The sequence below is a fragment of the Emydura macquarii genome, unplaced genomic scaffold (assembly GCF_026122565.2).
Source record: "Emydura macquarii macquarii isolate MOO-44397 ecotype Brisbane River unplaced genomic scaffold, CSIRO-AGI_Emac_v2 contig_3517, whole genome shotgun sequence".
Taxonomy (NCBI): domain Eukaryota; kingdom Metazoa; phylum Chordata; order Testudines; family Chelidae; genus Emydura; species Emydura macquarii.
Window position 1 is genome coordinate 1712583 of NW_027133654.1, and position 21848 is coordinate 1734430.

The 21848-nt window shown below is 40.6% G+C and overlaps 1 protein-coding gene across 3 annotated transcripts in view; it reads right to left on the reverse strand.

Moving 5' to 3' along the window:
- Positions 1-21848, reverse strand: part of CHRM3 (cholinergic receptor muscarinic 3) — a 501690-nt gene that overhangs the window by 392267 nt on the left and 87575 nt on the right. The window contains exon 1 of one of the 3 annotated variants that reach the window (XM_067535846.1): positions 8909-8992. The exons of 1 other annotated variant lie outside the window; for it this stretch is intronic. The gene's annotated coding sequence lies outside the window, so the exon portion shown is untranslated. Of the gene's footprint in view, positions 1-8287; positions 8552-8908; positions 8993-21848 lie in introns of those variants that run through there. One more of the 3 variants, XM_067535847.1, reaches the window with a different exon arrangement.

Consider the following 21848-nt stretch of genomic DNA (forward strand, 5'->3'; position numbering starts at 1 on the left):
GAATTAGGTGTGACATCCACCCAAGACTTGGCTGGCATCAGATGAAGGCCATCCTCCTCTCACACAAGTGATTCCTCATCCCTCAGCTTCGGTTGCTTCTCTCACTTCCTGTCCCAGATCTGCCCATTTCTTCCTCCCTCAGCAGCCAGTGTCTTTCTTACCCTGCTCTTCCCCATCTCTCCTTCTCCTCTACCCCTTATCTACAGCAATCTGTTTTCCTGAGGTAGTTTCCGCTCTATCCCCACCACAAAGTGCCCTTTGGGTCTCCCACTTACTCTTTGGGCTCGGCTTCTCAGTTTTAGCCCTTGGAAGTCTTACCTTGCATTTATGCTTTCTCTGCATCCTCACCCCCACCATCACCCTACAGCACTTCACCCTCACAACCATTCAGTATCTAAGTATCTTCAGTCCCCCACAATCCCCACAACCTCCAATTCCTTAATATTCCCATAGCCATTCACCCCTCTTTCTGTCCTTCTGCCTCCCACACTCCTTGCATATGCATCTGCCTTACATGACTGAAGTGGAGTAGGGATGCTGTTCCTTAGTACCTCCATCCCCTCTTTATTAAGATGGGGATGGCAGAGTGAGGAGCTGGCAGCCAGCCAGTGCAGAGATAAAGAAGAGTCTGCTGCAGACTTCATAAATTGAATTTAGTTACTGCCAACCTTTTCTGCACTACACAAAGGATGTTCCACAGCTCCACAATCAATGTTGGAGGTAGAAGCAGACTAGGCAAACAGATCATCCAGTCCAGCCTTGCAAAAGATTCCCAGAAAGGAGAGAATTAAAACTAACCTCATGGATTGGAGTCAAAATCCATAATCTATTCCACAGGATGAGGAGAGTCTCTGCCTCCCAACTCTGTGCCAGGGAAAAAATATACAGTAATCCTTTGGCTATTGTTCTGCTTTTAACATCAGCAGGGAGGGATATTGATGGTGCATGCTTAAAAAGATAGGTTCCTGAAGCCTTTTTTCAAATTCTGTTCTTCCTGAATTTTGTTAAGTTTCTACTTGAGTATCTGCCTGATTTCCATTAGTTTAAAATGAAAGTTTCATATTCCTTTGAATAGTTCCTAATATTTTTGCTGTTGTACACTAAGAATTATTTTGCCTACTGCCTGACAGGTTTTTTTGTTTGTTTTATTTTTTGTTTGTATTTCAATAGTTTGTATTGACACAAACAAACAAAAAACCACCAACTGAAAACACAAATAAAGTGTCAATGTGGAAAATGAATAGAATTTCAGAGCAATGGATTTTTTAAATACAGAGCATGAAAAAGTAGCTAAACACTTTTACTCTACTCTCGGATGCAGAGGGTACATGCTAGGGAATCTATTTGCAGGATCATAGTCGTGTGTCATCATAACCATATTTAATTGATTAACAGTCTGACAAAAGAGAATTGATGCCTTAATGCTCAAAGATAAAAATTATGATTGCAAAATCAAACATATCTCCTATGGTGTCTCAGCAGGTTCTTTGAGAGCAGGGAAAAAATGTACTGTCTCATTATATTTAAGGATATCCTTTTGACGAAAGTTAGAGCTGTGTTGGGTTCTGCTAACTGTTTTATTTTAGTTTTTTTGTAATTTATGAGATGGGGCCCAATAAAGTTTCAAATAGGCAGCACTTTTACTTGTGTAATAGATAATATCCGGCTTCAGGTTATCCTCACGCCCCTCTCTTTGTTGTTACTTAGCAATAGCCATGAGGATTATTTACTTCCCAGGGCTAGAGTTATTGTGACTACCAGCAATCTTACAAACATATGCATGTGCTTGAGTAAAGTTAAGCAGGTGCTGAACTGTTTGCAAGGTTGCAGCCAAGGCTATTACTCTCATACCATCAAGCAAACTCAAACATCACCTGAAACATTATAAACATCCAGAGAGCAGGCATAATACTGAAAGGTCCAACAAGTGTCCTTGCTTGTATAATCAAAGTCACGCACACTGCAGAACCTGTAAACTGAAAACAATGTCTCAGAAGTAACATTGGATGGCAGTGACTCATTATTTAATTACAATTTAGAATAAATAAAAAGCACCCAGACAAGTTCTGAATGCCCTGCAAATTAGTTAAAATTGTAAAACCAAAATACAATACATCCTGTTCAATCCTTCCAACAAAGCAGCAACACATAAGCAAATACTAATACCCTGCACATTGGCCTGTACCTCAACCCACCTACCTCTCTTCAAAAAGGTCAGATAAAACAAAACCCGAGAAGGGCCTGTTTGTTTTACAAAACTGATCATAAATACATGTGAAATTTAAAAACAAAAACAGAACAGAAGAATTTGAATACACCAAAACTGCTAGTGTACTACACTACAATGCATTACCACACAGATATTTTCTGTTATATTTATAGTTATGTAAAACCCTGTCCGTTTGTTTTTTAAAAAAACAGTATAATAATAAATCCCAAAAGAGTTGGTAAAATTTTAAAAATGTGTAATCGCTTTCAGAATCTGGTGTGCTGAAGTTGGGATTGACTTATGAGGACTTATAAATTAATTGTCAAAAGGGTCATTGATACAGCAGATATATTTGCTTTCAAGAATGTTAAGGTTAACTCCTGAGCTAGATCATACCCTTTAGATCTCCAAGTGGGGAAAAGGGAAGGTCCTCCACTGGTGGATCTCTCCCGCCTGAGCTCTTCATTTAGAAGCAAAGATTCTGCCACCTCCATTGTACCTTTCCCCACCACAACCAGAACCAGGCAGAGCATTCTCCATGTGGTTTGGGGTGGAGATGGGCAGGCTAGGAAATGTGTACGTAAGGAGACTGCAAGACAAGGAGTTGGCACACAATTCATCCTGTGGCTCTGCAGACCTTATCTGTAAAGAATGTTCCTAGGTCCCTGCAAGGCTCCAGGGGCCAGTGTGGAGTCCCTGTAGCATGGCTAGTGCAGCTACAATGCCAGGTACTAGAGTAGGGAGGAGGCACCCAAGGAGCCAAAGACAACCGAGAGAGACAGGGCCTCTGCACAGAATGCTCCAGCCTAATGCAGATCCTGGGATGAGGCAGCTTTCGGTAGGCAGGGTGGGGAACCCTGCCTCCCCACCAGAATTATGTGGTGGAAACTCCAGCGGAGACTCTTTAATGAGATTATTCCTCCAAGTCTGTGCCCCTTCTCCTATGGCTTTTAAAGATGAAGGAGAAAAATCCCTTCCGTAGTGCTAAGCACCTGCTAATCAGGATAAGGTATTTAGGACCATTTTGTAAAGGTGACCAATTAATAGCAGTTAGATGCCAAGGTGCTGAAAATCCCATTAGGTGCTTATCTATAGCTTTAGGACCCTAAATACCTTTAAAAATCTGGCTGTCAGTGCCCAGTCCAGGGAATGCTTGCAGGCATAATCTCATTAATCTGGTTAGTGAAACTCTGCCTGCTTGCAAGAACTACTCCTAGCACTTCATGTACAGTGTTGGGTCTTTAATGAGTCAATTAGAAAGTGTAGCAAATTGATTTAATAATCAATTAGTGACAAAATTGGGGCCTATATAAAATAGCTATATTACCGAAGTGACAGTAGTGACTCTTAAGTAAAAATCTCAATGTAGTTTTAACTACAAGGAGAACTAAACTCCCTCTAGTTCCCACTTTAGTGATTAAATATTTAATTTTTCTGCTATACACTATTCTGGTTTCAGATTTTGGAAGTGATTTAGCACTTTGGTGGTGGGGGGTGGGGGGGGGGGGCAATAGATTTTTAAACCAGAAGACAATCAAAGTGGTCATCCACCATTTTATACACCAACCACTGCCACCTCCCTGACAGCATGAATCTGCAAACTCAGAGTGGGTGAGTGGTGCAACTTCACCCTTCATTTTCATGCACACTGGCTACTTTGAGAGAGTAGTTGTACTGATTTCCGCTTAAGGGAATGGTTTGTTGCATTACATTGTTACAATCCACAAGAGTGTCCAAAAAGGCAATTACAATTGATTCATTTATTTTTTCCTCCATATTTAAAAAAAGAAAAATCACACTGGAGTCTATGCTCCTGTAAGTGTGGCATACATAACTCCTGCTAAAAATAACAAAACCACTTATTTCAGTTCATGTTCTACAATACTCAGAATGTGTATTGTGATCTAGAGTTTATTATATAGTACTATTACCCAGTATATAGGAGAGGTAGGACTTGCCTCTCTCTCTCTCTGTTGAAATATTTTTCTTAGGTTAAAAGCTAATAGAATGAGTTAATTAAACAGTTTGTTGGACACTTATCCGCAGCACAGCCACCATACTGTTTGGTACAACTGACACTAGGGCACAGAACAAAAAACAATAATGCCAAGGACATAGCAAGTTAGGAATAAAATCAGCAGAGATTTTAGAAAAGCTTGCACAGTAATAGGCTACAGGCAGTGCTATTAGTATCTCACTTTAATGAGTACAAAGTTTATGAAACAACTATGCATATATATCATATATTCAAAAATATCTTCTCCTGGTTGAAATTCATGCAAACATGGCCATATCTGGGATACCTGTGGTGGTAGCATGTCAAGAACAGCGAGAGTCCTGTGGCACCTTAAAGATTAACAAATTTATCTGGGCATAAGCTTTCGTGGGCAGAAACCCACTTCTTCAGATGCACAAACAATCAAGTCAAGAACAATTTCTCTTATTCAAAATTACTCCATATTTTACAGTATGAACACATTACAAACTACTCACTGGCTAAAAGATTATTATTAATATCACTGGTAACAATAGTAAAAAATAGTAAGCTCCTTCTTTAATTAGATTATATAATTAAAACTATAATCAGTTTATTTACACAGGCAAATTAGGGCCTCTAACACCATCAGGTGCCTCTCAGATAACTTATCTCATCCTTAAATAATCAGCTCAGAATACAATCCATCTTTATTGCAAACTGGTCATTATTTCATAGTGGTCATGGTTTTAAAGCAACCAGGTCACTTTGGATTTAGTGAATTGGTTCGCAAACTCTTTCTATAGAGTCAACTGTATTAAGATTTGATTGCCTTCTAGATCACCTTCCCTCACGTTTACAATCACATAACATCATTGTGACTACTACAGGAATTGCCTAAGTGAAAAGTAACAGTGTGGCTGTAAGATGTCTTTCAGTGCAATTGATCTATTGGAAACAAGGAGGGAAAGCACCACATGACTAAACAGCTCTATTCAACAAGTGCACTGCTCCAGCCAGCAAATGTCCACAACCGGAGTATAAAGGTCTCAGCCATGTAATATTTATTCAGGTGAAATTTCAATTTTCATCATTGAAAGTTTTGTCTGAATAAGCATGTCAGGATTAGGCCCCAAATTTGGTCCTGCCAACATTTATTATACTATGAGACTAGAAAATATTCAGTTGTAATGAAAGGGAGCTAGAATGCTTCTAACCTTACAACTACTTCTTTAAAACTAGAAAAGATTTTTTAATGGATGGAAAGTTTGATCTGCTTAGAAGTATACCCCAAGGTGAATTAATCTTCAATACTAATACCTAGAACTACAATTTATCTGATTTGATTGAAAAATGGCAAATAAAGGATTACCATATGATCATGATTGGTTTTGACTATAATTCTAGTTTTGGGAAAATCACTGTCAAATCTCTCTCCAAGAAGTTGTCTATATATTGAATAACATGAAATTTCAATTCCATGCAGTACAAGAGATTGAATTTGGATGTTATGTTATACAAATGAAATAACATTCTGGAAGGAGTTGCGTTAATATTCATGTGTGTGAAAATACATTCATGTTTCTGAATGTACGTTACAACACTTTCTATGGAAAATTAGGATACATTACTTCAAAATCAAAACCAACTTGCCTAGACACCAGCCAAATATTGCCCAAACCTGATTCAATAAGAAAGAATACAAAATTGAATTTCAGCGTGTGGTGCCAAAAGGCATTAAGCTTAAAAAGCATAACGAAAAATGGGAGTCATAAAAGTTGCTACCTACATTGATGAAATCTCAGTAGCTGGAAGCAAACCAAATATTTTAAATTAGTATTTGTCCAGATTATGTTGTTAGTTTGCTACTCTCCTCCAATAAGATTTTAATATTCAAAACAGGTTAGGAGGATGAATTTCAATACAACTTAAATTCTCCAAAGACAGTCCAAGTTACCTAGTTAGCAGTGGCACAGCACTAGAGTCAAAGCGCATTGTTTTTATTGAATGACATCAAGAACTGTAAGAACTACATTTTACATTGTTCACAAACTACAAGGTAACCAAAAATACTTAAGTAACTGATCATACTGAGATTTATATATATTCCTTTTAAAAGGGAAAACTGAAGCGTTTCAGTACAATACATCAGAAAACCTTGAAACACCACTTCCATGCCACTAAGAATTGCTACTGAATGAGTAACCAGTATGCTTGAGTACTGAGGCACATTTTTTTTAAAGCTACAAATTTGGCTTCTATTATGGAAATATCAGTATTTCATACTGTAGTTCAGTTCAAACAGAATTTAAGCAAACTAAACATTAGGTCTGATTAAACATACAGATGCAAACAAAATCAGACCACAGCACATTATTCACTGGCTTTGATGTCTAAAGAAGTGATGAGCATTGTGGTAGACACAGGGTGAGATTGCAAAGCAACCCCTAAAACACAGACACCATCAAAATGAAAACATCCCCACAACACACCCACAAACAACCATCCTAGTTTTTCATTATTAAATATTTTTAAGCAGCATTTGAGTTTGTATTTTCTAGGTCTATGGCTACTTCTATATATGGAGAATACAGATAAGGTTTGGATTTGTGCTTTTCGAAAGAGGGTCAGAAAATGAGATAAAGAGTTCTGGTTGCCTGAGATTACTTTAGGTCAGTAAAGACACTAGCACGGTGAGCTATATAGCCCATTGTATATTAACGTATTTGGGTTTCGGTGCCTCTAGATTTAAACACTATTCAGTTCTCACGGTGAACTTACCCTTTTTTAAAGTAAATACTTGGGCTCTTTTTTAAACACTTGCAGTGTTGATATTACATTTGGCACAACACACCCTGCCCACAAAGGTTTCAGAACGTAATTTGCCTGAAAACCTAGACTTAAAAGAAAGGCGGATAAAAGACAGAGCGCGGGTAAATTCGCAGAGTGAGAATCGCTACGGAAGAGAAGAAGAAGATTTAAAGATTGGTTCGCCGCTGCCCATGTCAGACGGCACGAGTGATCCCGTAGGGCGCCTGAACCCTTCGGAAACCCCTGAAAGATTTACATACACTAGCCACCACAGTCACAGCCAGGGCAAGCACAGGTTGCGGTTCTGCAGCTAGGAGAGGCACTCTGACACACGGGGACATCTGACAGGAGAGTGCGGCCGCCCAGTTAAAGCCCAAAAGAGTGAAGAGGAATAACCTCGCCCGCGAATTAGTCCCCACCATCGCGGGTCACCTAGACCCGTGCGTTTCCACAGCCACTGGTGACCGTTTAGTACTGCAAAGGGGGAAAGCACTTTCCTTGCAGTTCGTTTCTAGCCGGAGAAACGTCCCGGCGCCACTTAGCGAGGATCAGCCGGGAGGGCACAACGTGTAAGCCGCCCCGCCGTGGGGTTTTTAGGGCGAGCTGGCCACCTCTGAGCACAGGCGGCGTTTAGAGGGAGGGGGCACCCACACGAAGGGCACCGTTGTGAATCCACTACCAGCCGGATCATGGCAGGTAGCTGCCTGGGGATGCAATTCAGACGCGGACCTCTGGGGTTTAGTATCCAACAGAAAAGAGCGTTTGCTCCGCACTGGGCTCGTAGCTGGCGACTCCGACCCACGGGCATGTCCCCGACGCCCCCCTTGGCACCTAGGTGCGCGAGGGCCGGGAGAGGGAGGCGCTCACCCCCTGCCCGCGCTGGGATCAGAGACTCGGCGGGCGATGCACTAGGCTCTGAGGCAACCAGCAGCAGCTAGTATCCCCCCCCCCACAAGACACCCACCCACGCGCCTCCTCCCAGCCGTCCGCGCGGGGACTGGAAGCCCGGAGCGGAGCTCCCTTCCCGGGCTCTGCTAGCGCTCACAGCCGCACCGCTTCTCGCCTCTGAAGCGCCGCGTCCCCAGCTCCAGTGGCAGATGGAGAGGGAGCGCAGCAGGGCAGCGCTGCCACGGGGCAAAAGCCCGTTTCCTTCCTCGGCCTGCTCTGCCCCCAGTTCCGCCCCCCTCCCAAAAGTGACTTGAGCAAAAACTTTGGCCCGGGGGGGGGGTTTGCCTCCCGCTCCCAGCCGCGCGCCTGGGCTCTCCCCGCTGCTGCACGGGGTCCGCTCTTACCTGGCTGCCCAGGTTCCTCTCCGGGGAGATCCCCTTTGCCCTGGCCCCGCGCAGCGCCTGGGGCTTCCAGCTCGGGCTGTAACGGCGAGCTAAGAGCCGGCGCCCCACGGGCTAGGCGGACAAAGCAGCCGGTACATTTCCTCCCCTCCCTGCGGGCGGCGCTGCCCCGGGGGAACTTGGCACCCCACCGTCCGGAGCGCTCCAGCCGCAGCTGCGCCTCCCGTTCGCCCGCAGCAGCTCTTGTCCACACCGCTACCTAGTGCCGGAATGTCTCCGGCTGCCGCTTCAGCAGCGCAGCGCAGCTCCGCTCCCCCCTCCCCGCTGCCGAGCCGCGCAGCGCAGGGACCCAGCGCTCCGGCGGCTCCCAGGCACTCCGCTCATTGGTCCGCCCGCCGCTGACCTCACCGGAGCCGCTCACGCCCACCGCCGGCCTAGCCTAGGGATTCTTTATTATAGGGGCGCCCGCTAGCGCTGCGCCGCCTCAGCTGCGGGGTCCCGCCCGGGCCGGTCCAGCTACATGCCCCCGCTTGGATTCCTGCTGCCCACTCCCCTCCAGCCCGGTCCCTTGCACACCAGCTCCAGCCCACTTGGGTTTCCCCTCCCCTCTCCCTTTCCGCTCACCTGCTGCGCTCCGTGCGAGTCCCCGTGCTAGCCGTGCCCCGTCCTCTCCAGCCCTGTTCAGCTCCACTTCTCCACTTATATCCCACGCGGTTGTCTTTCCCCTCCACTTCCCTTCGTACCCGTTCCATTCCGCGTGGGGTAATAGGAATTCCAAGGCCTTTCTTGTGCTTTATACTCAATTCCTGGGCGCTGTCAATCGCATTTCAAGCTGTTCTGTCATCTGCTCTGTTCTAAACCAATTCTGTTTTAAACCAAAGCTATTTCCAACTCCATTCTAATTTATTCCAAATCCACTCCATGCGCACCTGCTCCACTTATTCCAAAGTTCCATTCCACGTGCCCCATGCACTCCATTCTAAGTGTATTACTTCTTTCTGCCATTCAGTTCCATTTCATGTCCATTCTACTCCCTTCTTATTCTATTCCAACTGCAGCCACTTCCTTTCCTTTCTAATCTTATTCTATTGAAAAATCTGTTGATTCCCATAGCCACTCCAATATTATTCCAGTTCCATTCTGCATTGTCCTAGCACACTGAGACCCGAAATAATGGATCTGGCCCAATGTGCTAAGCACTGTATTCACACACAATACTGAAAAGTAATTTCCTACCCTAAGCAGCTTACAATGCAAGTTTAAGAGGACTGACAAAAGCGGAGTGCAGCAAACACAGAAGATGGAAGCAGCGGGGGCACATGTAAGAATATGGTGATTAGTACCAACAAGCGTCAGTAATAGTCCTCCGACTGCCCAGCCAGTTTCAAGTGTTTTGTATCACAGCACAGGTGAGTTTTAAAGAAAGCTTTGCTAACATTTACAGGAAGCTCCTTCCATTGATAAGGGGCAGCATAGGAGAAAGCTGAAGAATGGTTTTGGGACTATTAGGTTCTGTTCTATTCCAAGGTTCCCCCCTCACGCTTGGTGAAGGAAGATCCTTTCTTCTGTTTGTAGTATATATATATATATATATATCCACCGCTGAATCTGGCATAATGTATCATTGCTAGAGGATGCTTTTAATACATTTACCAAATAGTCTGGCTATCATTACATTTTAAGAGTACAAAAGTACCCAAAGATAAAATCAGCAACGTTTTGATTTGCGGTTTTCATCGTATTAAACAAATAAAACATATACATTAGGCAGAACATTTGTTAAAATGCAAAAACTAGATCATTTTCAAAATATTCTTCCCCCTTGAAAAGTGCCTACAACATAAAAATGACTTTTGTAAAGTGAAATTACATAGGGAATTACTCCATTAGCCATACTGAGGGTGTGTTCTCCTTTCTGTCTTTCTTTCTGATTGGCATTTTAAATTTTTTTAATTAAAATATATGTGCAGTTATTGGTTCAAAATTGCATAAGTACTGTAACTTATTTTCTGTTGCATACTAAATACTCATCATAAGTTCATAACATCTATTCATATATCAGATAGCTCCTTGCTGTGGAATAATGCAATATGGATTCATTCTTTCGTCAAAGATTCTTTTAAACTATCTCAGTCATTCTGATTAACATGATAGCTTATAATGCCATGAGGAATCATATATGGATTTACATGTAGTTATTACCAATTATAACGAGTTGAAAGGAACCAATACTGCGTATTAGGTAAACATCTACATTTTAAAAAGACCCTACAAATACACATGGTCGCATGTTATAATATATTGCAGTCTCATAACTTCCTTAATTGATTAGTTCTGCCATGAAAGACAAATAAATTACACTTTAACATTGTTTCAGTAGGAAGGAAGTTCGGAATTAAAGCACTCTCTAACTAAGCAATATACATTACCTAATCTGAAGTTGCTATGGCAGTAAAATACAAAGGTGTGTTTTATTTGTTCATTAATACATACTTGTCCATCAGTACATGCAAGGGACAAAGCCACAAGCCAAGTATCTTCAGCATTTAAGATATATATATTAATGGGTCAATAAAATATACTCTGGAGTGTCTTAATGCTTTAGTAATGATTGACAGTTATTTAATGCCTCTACCCAAAGTTCTCACATGGGGTCCATTCCTGAAACTCTGACTCACAAAAGCAGTCTCATTAACTTTAATGGGACTACTCAAATGAATAAGGATCACTTGTTTGTATGGTAGCATGTTTAGGATCACTTCCTTCACCATTGAAATACAGTCACCTCTGTGGTAGCGTGTAACAAGCATTGTTTGTCAGAGATACTACTTACAAGGTAGATATACAGTATAATTACTCAAGATGGGAAGCTGTTGAGGATTCCAGGATTAATAATACTCATTCTTGTAAAAAGTATCATGGGATCTTTAATGATGCATGATCATAGTTAGAGGCAGATCAATATTTTTGAAATGTCAATAAAAAGGTTTGAAAAAATATATATATATTTTAAAATTGTGGTGGTGGTGTTAAAACGGCTTACAGAGTGTCTGGCATTTTTCAAATTTTGTGACAAATTTTGTTTAAAAAAATCTGTACTTTTGCCATGCTCTTGTCAGGTCCTTTGTCAAGTCCATCTAAAGACAGGATCAGAAATAGCTCCTTGTCCCATAGCACTAAGAAGGGGTTCAGGACACGTACTATCTACTGAACCATCTCAGGATATCCTGCAGTACCTCTTGGAATTCTACTATTCAAGCACTGTGCTGGCTCAGCCATGCTTACTAGGTCTGGATATTACTGATTTTAAGAATACATTAAAAATAACTTTTTTCTTTTTATGCCACTGCAGCTGTAACTTAAAATATCAAATTAGTGCCCAGATGGCTTGACTGTCTTTTCTCCACTGTTTCTTACTTCATCCATTACTTTTACATAATGGTTACATCGCTCTGGACACACATGATGTAGCTAAGATGATCTCTTGGTGACGTGGGTGACACCATGATAGGGTATAATGGGAATTTTAACATGCCACATATAATAAAAAATCCCCATACATGGTCAGAACATGGTGTTAGGCAATCAGGGTTAAATATTACACTGATTTCTGATTTGCAGGTAGAGATGGATTCTCTGCATAAGATAGGTGATATAGTATATATCATATGAAACACAGTGTTCTAACATCTCAGGCAAGTTGAGATTAATTTGGGACTAACTGAATTTATCTAGCTTTTAGGCCCATATGTATAGTTTATAAATCAGGGCTATGTTGCTTACTACACGTTCTGTAACAAATACATTTAACCTTGAGTCATACGAACTAAGCCTTTAAAACAAGTGTATGTTCATTAAAATCAAAGATCCCAGAAACTACTTTTTGTATCAGGTCTTGTATAAAAAGTAAATATCAAGACTGTCAAGAAGCTTCTGGGGAAGTATGAGGTTGGGGGATAAGTGCTGCAATAACAGAGCTTGCTGACTGGGAATGTACACAATAAGTTTAATTTCTGTAATAATTTAAGGATCTCAGAGCACTTTATAAACAATTAATTAATCCTCTCAACAGTCCTGTAAGGTAAATATTATTCCCATTTTTATAGATGGGGATACTGAGGTAACAAGAGATGAGGCTGTCTTGCTCAAAGTCAAATAAGAGAAAGAGTTATAGAACCTAGAGTGACTGACTTCCAGTCCTGTATTTTAGTCACTATACTGTCTGTCCCTATGTAATGCATACCAAGATCACATAAATTAATATACAATGTTTCTAGTAGTATTTCTTCTCTAGCTCATCTTCTTTATGGCTTCCCTTACCCCTGTATCTTATTCTGCATTTTCTATCCATTTCACCTCAACCTGTTTCTTAGTGCCCCACATTGCATTCCTTTTCTGCTTTTTCCTCCTCATTTTCCTTCCCTTTGTAAACATTTTTAAAAAGATTTCTCTGTCATTTCAACTGCAAAATTGCTACCAAGTCATCCTTCCTCACATAATTATAAGTGGAATCAATTAACTGGTATTAGAAAACATTGTCCAGATGCTAAGAAAGTGATATTTTGAAAACATATTGGGCAAACATAATGGAGGAAGGATGGATCAGTTGCATGGCACAGCAATTTCAAGCATTTGAAATGATGGTGAAAGGCTTTTGAGCTGTTAAACATCTAGAAACAAACATTATGGGAGCAGTTTTATTAATAGGATTAGAGGATAAAATATTTTGTTGGTCAGCAGAGACCACACACAGACTTTTTTCAGTTTTATAATATTAGGGCAGAAGTGTTCATAATTTTTTTCTGCTTGGAAAACTGAAGACATTTCTTTAGGACAGAAAGAAATTTGCGCATTTCTAGAGGTTGAAAGAATCTTATCTTCTAGACACTAGGCCAACTTCTAGTGTTCCTGAAAGAGGCTATAAAGTGTATATCCCAAACACAAATATGGCACAAAAAATTCAATGAGACATACAAAATGAAGAAAACAAATTTAATGAGTTAGAGAGATTCCCGGCACCGGTCTAGAGGCTCAAAAAATAAATCAGTACAGAACTCCTCCAATTATTCACTGTTCATGGGCTATTCAGATAGTAAGTGTTATATTCAATAGGAGACCACAATAGGAGAGCACAATTTGGCTGTAGGGTAATTCCCTTTTTTTCAAGTAATATGGGCATGGTTTGAAAGAGACTCAGTCCATCAGGACACTTCTGTGTTTGTCAGACTGTAAAAGGTACATATTTAATGCCTCATTATGCAACTCCAATGTGTCATAAGATTCCTGCGAACTATGGAATGGATGCTCAGTGCAATTTATCCTATTGCAGAAAGAAAGCTTTATGACAAGAGCAGAAAAATAGAATATCATTGCAGTGAAAGCCAGATCGATGGCTCTGATATGATTGAGTAGCTCATAGTAAAGCATTTTTAATCACCTGTCGTTCTCTGGAATTGCTTTTCAATGATTGCAAACGCAGGACAAGAAAAACATTTCCCCTTTTTCACCTTCATCGAAGTCACAGTCCTTTTTCAAAACCAGGTGACCAAGAAGAGAGAGCCCTTATCGAAATAATTGGAGATACTTTTCTAGTCTGATCATCAGTCTCAGAGTTTGAAGAAATGGAAGGGAATCAACCAGTTATCAATGATATTTCAGTGATGAAGAAAATCTCACAGTATTCTCCCAGGTAAATGTGAAAGGCAAATTATGTTACTCAGCATAAAACCCAAGCATTTAAGAGGACCAAAGCATTTTAACTACAACACTTCCCCCAATTATTCTGATCTGGTAAAGAATAGAGTTTAAAACAGATGATATTTTAATTGATTTTCAAGGTGAGCAGTCACTGGCTGTAATAGTAAATATTTGGCAACTTTAATTAGAGGGTCTCATTGCACTCTGTAAACACTCATTGCACATGAGGACTAAGACCTAAAGGTATTTAGGTATTTCACTGCTGTTGAAATAATTGAAATACCTTTGAGGATCTGGGCCTAAGTGACTTGCCCAAGGTCACACAGGATGTCTGTGGCAGAGCTAACTAGTGAATTCAAGTTTTCTATAGCTTTTTAAGGCCCAAAGGGACCTCAATTCCAGTATCTAAAAGCTTTTGATATTTATAGAACTGAAATGTATACAATTTTATTAAGTTTACTTTTGGGGTAATAGTAAAATACCAACAATTTAGTACTTATATCACACTTTCCATCTTCAGTGAACTCTGCACAACTAACTATTATCCACTGGTGTTCGTAATTGAACAGAAACTCACAGAAGCTGAACTCTTGCATTTGTTTTTGAACAGCAGCTGAGTTCTAGCATTTCACAAGATTAAAAATAGTTTTTACTGTTTCACTTGAACAAGAAGCAAATGATGCAATGATTTTAAAGACCAAAATGGAGTGCTAAAGAGAATAAAATGAGATCATCACAGAATTAACTAAGGGTCTTATTGGTCTTGTTCTGAGATGCTCACTCCTACCCTAGATCCCGATCCTGCAAACACTTATGTACATGCCTAACTTTATTCACAGTGAATAGTCCTATTGAAGTCTGGGGGAATACTTTTGTGCAAAGTTACTGCATGCATAAGCCTTTGCAGGAACAGGATCTGGCATTGTAGCATTTGCTGATTTCCCCTTGTGGCCCACTTCTCCCCCTTTGAGGCCTGCTAATATTGTAACAAGTCTTCGCCAATAAAGTTACAAATAATTTTATTCAAGCCAAATACTGGCACAACTCAGAAACAGGAGATATGCAGGAGGTTCCTCTCCACTACAAAAATGCATAAAATGGTGAACATTAATTCAAGAACTACCATTTTTCAGGGGCAGTCATTAAAATGTATTTTCCCTTGCAAGACTGCCTAGGATGTGGAGCAGCAAGATCCAAAAGAAGAAGGTGGATTGGAGGCGTAGGAGGGAAGCCACTGGATTTAAGACTCTTCAAGAAATCTAGATCCAAACTCTATAGATCTTTGCTGAGAGGGGGTGGGAGGGTGTCTCTCCCTCAATTTCATTCAAGACCCCACCCCCAACTATGAAAGAATAGCTAAGATTTGGTTGTGCTACCATTGACTGCTGGCATTGTGCTCTCCTCTGTGGATCACATAACACATAAGATGATTTAATATTGCTTCAAGCAGCATTACCTAGTCATGTTTATATATGTTTTTAATCACAAAATTCAAACAAAAGAGGGGATTCTGCTACCCTCATCCCCCACCACTCGCTTTCTATCTGTGCAGACTATTTTATGGAGCAGGAAAGAGGCATGTGAAGTATCTTTTGAGTGGTGCACCTTCCTCCCCACACAGAGCCTTTCTGTAAGATTTCCACATTTTGTTCTCCTCATAGCTGACTGGATGGTGTAGACCAGTGTAAGTCAGAATAGATCCTGTAGACTCCAGTAGTCTGCTGTCCCAGAAGTCTTCTGAGACCGCTCAGGGAAGGAACCTATGACTAACACAACTTAAGTAATGAGCCAAAGATAGGCAATACAGCAAGCGTTAATTAGCAACCACCTAGCAATACGAAAGGGAAATGGGAAGTGTCTGTGTTTCATACAGATGATTGAAATCCCAAGCCTTTTCCAGCCCACATCACTCATGTACATCATTCCTTCTAAAAAGCATGCCTGGGGTTGCTTGATTCTTTAAGTGCTAAGCCAGAATGAAGTGCATCTTTTCATATGCTTTCTAATGTCAGTTGGTCGTAGTGTCCTTTTATGGATAATTCACAACAAATTATTTCCCAATTCTCAAGTGCAGAAGAAAACACAAATATTCTGCCCCCATGTCAGCAGGGCATTGTAATGCTGTACACAGGAAAACAAAAGAAAAGATACTCCTGCTTGGAACACTACTAGATTAACAATGAAGACAATACTTAGCTCTTATTTGCAGGAATATGCACACTAATTCTCACAGCACTCTCATGAGGTATAGTAGGTACTATTCCTGTGACAATATCACTGTGGTTTAGAGGTCTAAGAAGAGATTTGGCAGCTTTGCCAAGATTCCTACATTTAGGTGGGATTACCCTGAGGAAAGGTTGGTTCTATATGCCTGGGGAACATCTATTTCTAATTCTTGCTGGGGGGTAGGGAGAGGAAGGGTGTCAAAAAATCATGGCTTCTAATCAGCTAATATTTGTACTTTGGAGGTCCTTGAATAAAAGCTGATATCCACGATGTGCCACTTATGAGTGCAGAGGTTCCATTTTTTGAGCTGGCAACACACTTAATTTTATAAGAATCCTGCACTGCAATGCTTCAGAAATCAAGATTCTTTTTTATATATTTCAGCATCAGGCAGGCTCACAACAGTGAAGCAGATAATGGATTCCATATGCACATGTACCATGTTCATGACGATACCAACACATAACAAAGGTCATAAGACACACTAGCATATGCTTGCCTCTGTGGTGTCCCTATAAAGGTCTTTTTCTTCAGTGACTGGAAAATGATCATAATGCTTCCAAATATGAAAAGACTCATGAAGTCAGGGACATTTTTAGATATTCTTCTGTGTTTGAGGGAGGGAGGGGTGTCAACATTTATAAAAACTTCCACCAAACCTTACACACTTGCCAAGGGAAACCAGAAATCTGACCCAAATGCTATTCCCTAGAGTCTTCTAACTTCAGTTTAACCTAACCTCAACATAACCTTACATTTTGCTATTTGGCATCTCTCACATCTACTCATGGTGATTCCCTCTCAAAACTCTGTTCACGTAACATTATCTAGACAGAAGTTATTAGCAGGGGAATCACTTTAGCTGTATCATGTGAGAGAAGAGAGAGAAGTTATATGCAGGGGTGTTTTTTTTTTGTTTTGTTTTTTTTTTTGTGAAGCCTTAGTGTTTTAAAAGTGCAAGCAGATGATTATGCTGATACTCATGTGAATATATTATCCACCAAGGTTAGCCATGAATGACACTAACAAAGAGAGGATTCCATTGCTTGCATTTTGTAAGTGTTTGATTTCATATTTATTTGAAGTCAGGACCTAAAAATGTATATTGATAGTGATGTAACGGTATGCAGTTAAATACAAACATGCAGTGATTTAGCAGGAATCTGATTAGTAGAAATCAACTGACATAGAATGGATAAAAAAAGAAAGAAAAAAAAAAACCCACCTGAAGTTGTTGGTATCACTGCTGAGAATAACTTTCTTCCCTAATGTGATTTGGATATTAATAAAAAAAGCAAAACAAAACAGAAATGTAGATCTTTAAGTATTGGAAGAGGGATTATGGATAGCAAAAGTTCAAACAATGACATTGTTTATGAAATGAAGTTTTACAGGATGGCAAGGATTAAATAATTATATCCCCTGGTTTTTAAAGGAGTCTTAACCTAGCCGCCTTTAACTTTACACCTGCCATTTTATGCCCATTCTTGCAGACAGAAACGTTAGAATTTAGTACCGTATGGTTTACCCCTTGTCTAGTTTTGATGTTTCTACTGACTTTTTGCAGAGTAAGAAGACTATTGGGCATCATATTCTCTGTGTGGAATGACAGAAAAAAGCTGTCCATGACAGCCCCAAAGAACTCATAGTGTAAATTTTAGCTGACCAAAATCAATACAATTTTGGAGAATATCAATATATTGTACTATATAGTATATACTATTGAGTGCAATGGATTATAAAATTCCTTTTGATAAATCATCATTTATTCATACCTGTGCCATGGCGAAAGAGGTAGCCCAAGGAGAGCAGTTAATTAAGAGTGAGTGAAGAAAAGTATCCTAATTATATCAGCCCCCGTAATCTGGAACCCCTGATGGGGGCATAGAAAAGAAACCAGGTGCAGACTGCACCAGCAGAGTTTGTTCCCTTCATTTTTCTACCACTACATAGTAGAGACAGCAACCTTGCTTACTTGGGAAGAATAATTCCCTCGTATTCTGCGTATGTGCTGCTAGACCCAGGGTAAACCAATGGTACTCATTTCCAGCCATCTTGGAAACCTATGAGTGAGCTGAGGAATGCTGCTGAGTTATAGTCTTACTCAGTAGTGCACTATATGTTGGCAGAAGTTGTGTATTGAAGTCTCTTGTTGTGCTGAATGGAGGAAAAGAAAAATCAGGATTTGGAAGGATGGTCATGTGGTGAAGGCTCAGCACTGGGACTCCAAAGATAAAGGTTAAATTCCCAGATTTTCTACTGAGCTAAAATTTTCAGAAGTTGTCACTAGTCTGGGGGTTTTTTGCCTCATTTTTTGGATGCCCAGCTTAATACTCAAACAAAACAAAACAATCCCCTTCCCCAAACAAAATTAACAACTCCCTCCTGCAAAACTAAGAAGGAAATAGAAGAGGCTTGAGCCTTGTCTTTGAAGAAGTCTGTAATGATTCTCCTGTGCATTCCAGTCCCAGGCTTTCTTATCTCAAGAGCTGGCATGGCCAGGCATTAAAATCTTGGTGATCATACTTGTCAGTAAAGGATACAGAACAACGGACAGTCCCTCGAATAGCACTTAAAGCCTGATATAGCACAGGTCCGGTCTAAAATGCTGGAACACGTGCTGGATTACAAACATCCAGTTCAGTTCAGAGCTATTGCTAACTCATGGTAGAAGACCACTGAGCAGTCATGCTGTGCCTTCTGCAATAGCAGCAGTTCTTGAGCAGGTTCTAAGGAAAGCACCACATAAATATCTCCACATAATATGTTGCAGGTCATAGAAGTTTCCTATTATCAAAATTACCAGGTTGTACAATTTCATTTATAAAAAAAAAGCCTTTTTCCCCCTATAAACAATCCCTTCCCAGGAAAAATCATTTATTTTCTTTTACTACTCTCCAAATAATGACCTAAAAGTAAAAATGTTGTGCAACACCATCCACTACAACAACAGAAACAATGGACTGGCCCCCAAGCTGAAACATAAGGTAAATAGAAATAGCCCAGAAATAAACCCTATAATATAGGGTTTATAATAAGAAAACAGACAGACTCTTAACTATAGCAGCAATGCCAGTAGTCTCGATAATAAAAGCAGTTCAACAAAGATGGCATGATTGAGTTAAAGTGTGTATTATAAGGGCTGACAATCTCTTTGCCTTGCAGATTTTTAAAGTAATCAGCAACCTGATGAAGCTACATAATGGTATTTGATTGGTAGAGATACCATTGATTGGGCCATGGGTCCCTCAGACAACTCCTTTTGGACTTGCTTTCTGTAATGAATGGCTCTAACGGTCTTTAATCCAACACTCAAAGGAGACTTTTGATGAGAAGGGAAGGGAAAATTATTAGGGAAATGGAAACTATCTGAGCTGTTTTTAATCGAACAGCACAGTTGCAAGAGGTGATAATTTATCTGATTTGACATATCAAATGTCTGTTTTCTCTTGCATTATCTAAACTTGTACCTGATTTTTTTTTTGTATAGTAATTTATGGCTTTGCAAAGTGAGTACAAAACATTAACAAATCAGAATGATAGCCTTTTAACCCCATTGAAAATGACTACACTATGCAGTGGAGAATCAGACCCACTATATCCTAGGCTTTGTTTATGTGAGCAAGTTGCACCAGTTTAACTAGAGGTGTGAATGGAACCAGCTTTACTTAAACTGGTGCAAAACGCTGTTTGAACATTTATTTTGGTCTAAAACAGCCGTATTTTGGTTTCACTTAATCTATTACAACTCAGCTGAAGTGAAAGCAAAATAAGCTTTAAACTGAAATAAGAGAGTGGCCTCACAGGTGTTAGCACCAATTTAACTAAATTGGTTTAAAAACTGATTTAATTTAAACTGTTGCAACTTTTTTTGTGTAGACAAGACCTGTGTGCCTGAATTATCCAAGGATGGATACATTCCGGGTTGGGATAACTCCACTGACTTCAGTGGGCACCCATTTGAGTGCAGGGGTTCCCTCAAGCACAGTTCAAGGCAGGATCAGGACCACAGTTTGCAGTGAGACCTGGCTACTGGGATCACTTTGTCAGTTTCCCCAGGGAGATCACAAGCATAGGTTGCGGAGCAAAAGGACAGGCCATCCGGACCATGGCCTAACCACTTGGCCCTGCCAGAAAATGTGAATGGTGCTGCAACCCACATGCCAGCTCTCAATACCATTCACTCAAATTTGGCTCTGCTGCTCCTCCATCATGATGGAGGAGTGGCTTGACCAAATCAGAGTGTTGCTGTGACCCCACTTCAAATGGTGCTCCGCCTCTTTGGACAAATATTCACTGTTTCCATGGAGGTAGAATGCTTTCCCTCCATTTATCTTTTGATCAGTAAGAGGTACGGCGTGTCAGAAAGACAAAAATATATTAACTGATTGCTGCAAAACTAATATAACAAATTAATGGGCGGGACAGAACCTTTCAGTACGTTAGAGTAAATTACTTTCCCTATAATTGAAGGGAGGAAGGAATATGAAGCGAGGCATTTAGTGGTTAGGCTTGGGATATCATCATCAGATTTCTGTGCAATGTCTTCCCCTGGAACTCACAAACCCCTCTAGTCCGTTATAATTTCATCTGATACTAGACACAGAAAGATTTCACTTGCATAATCTGAAGGTTTCTGCCCCAAAGCCTGGATTAATTGCTCTCTCCCGTTCTGGAATTTTCAACACCAGCATATCATCTAAGAGCACAGTGGTCAGAATAAATTTGAAATAATCACCAATATTACTCTGTTTCACTGGATTGCCCCCCCTTAAAAGAAATCTCAATTGTTTAAATTCTGGCAACTCACTATTCTTTTCTGGGGAATCAAGATTAGAACTCAGCAGAAGCAGTAGCTAGCACAGTAAGGCAATGAAAGGAATGGCATTTGAGTTAAACGTTGCAGTTTTTTATTTATGTAGAAAGGTTACAGAACCATAATGGGAATCAAGGACATTCGTAAAACCTTTTTCTCCTCTTCGTTAGGAACCTCTGAACCAGCCTCAGGCTCAATGAGGGAAGAGAGGCTGTCCAGGAGACCACTTTACCTGAGCCAAAGGCTGCAGATAATGAGGGTCAAAGGATGAAGAACCAGGGATATCCTCTTGTTGGTAGTGTATAAGGAGAACTCCAGGAAGGCAGGGCAGCACCATGAAATAGAGCTCAGACATCAGGAGGAGGAAAAGCAAAGAAAGGAGCCCCTAAGATTGAAGATGAAACCTGGGATGAAACAGAGATGCTAGCAGATTATCTTTGCCCTGATCAGGAGATGAGGGAGCGAGACATGGTATTTTAGAGGGTCATGCTTGAGAGACCTTTTGGGAACATGACATGATCAGTTCCTGCCCAAGCCATCTACCTACCCATGCCCAGTTCCATCACTTCATCTCCACATTACCAATGTATGGAAAACACAGGCTGGGGGCACATGATGTCAGCCAGCAAACCATGGAAGTGCACAGCATCAGTAGTATCCATTGCATCCTATCCCCCTTCCCATGCAGAGGAAGGAGAGCATATACCCTGACACTATACAGTTCCATTACACATAACACTACACGCCAGTATTTTCAGTTCATTTTTCAGTGATGTTTAGAATGTTTGTATCCTGTCTTACACTTGTTGCTGTTTGACACACCTT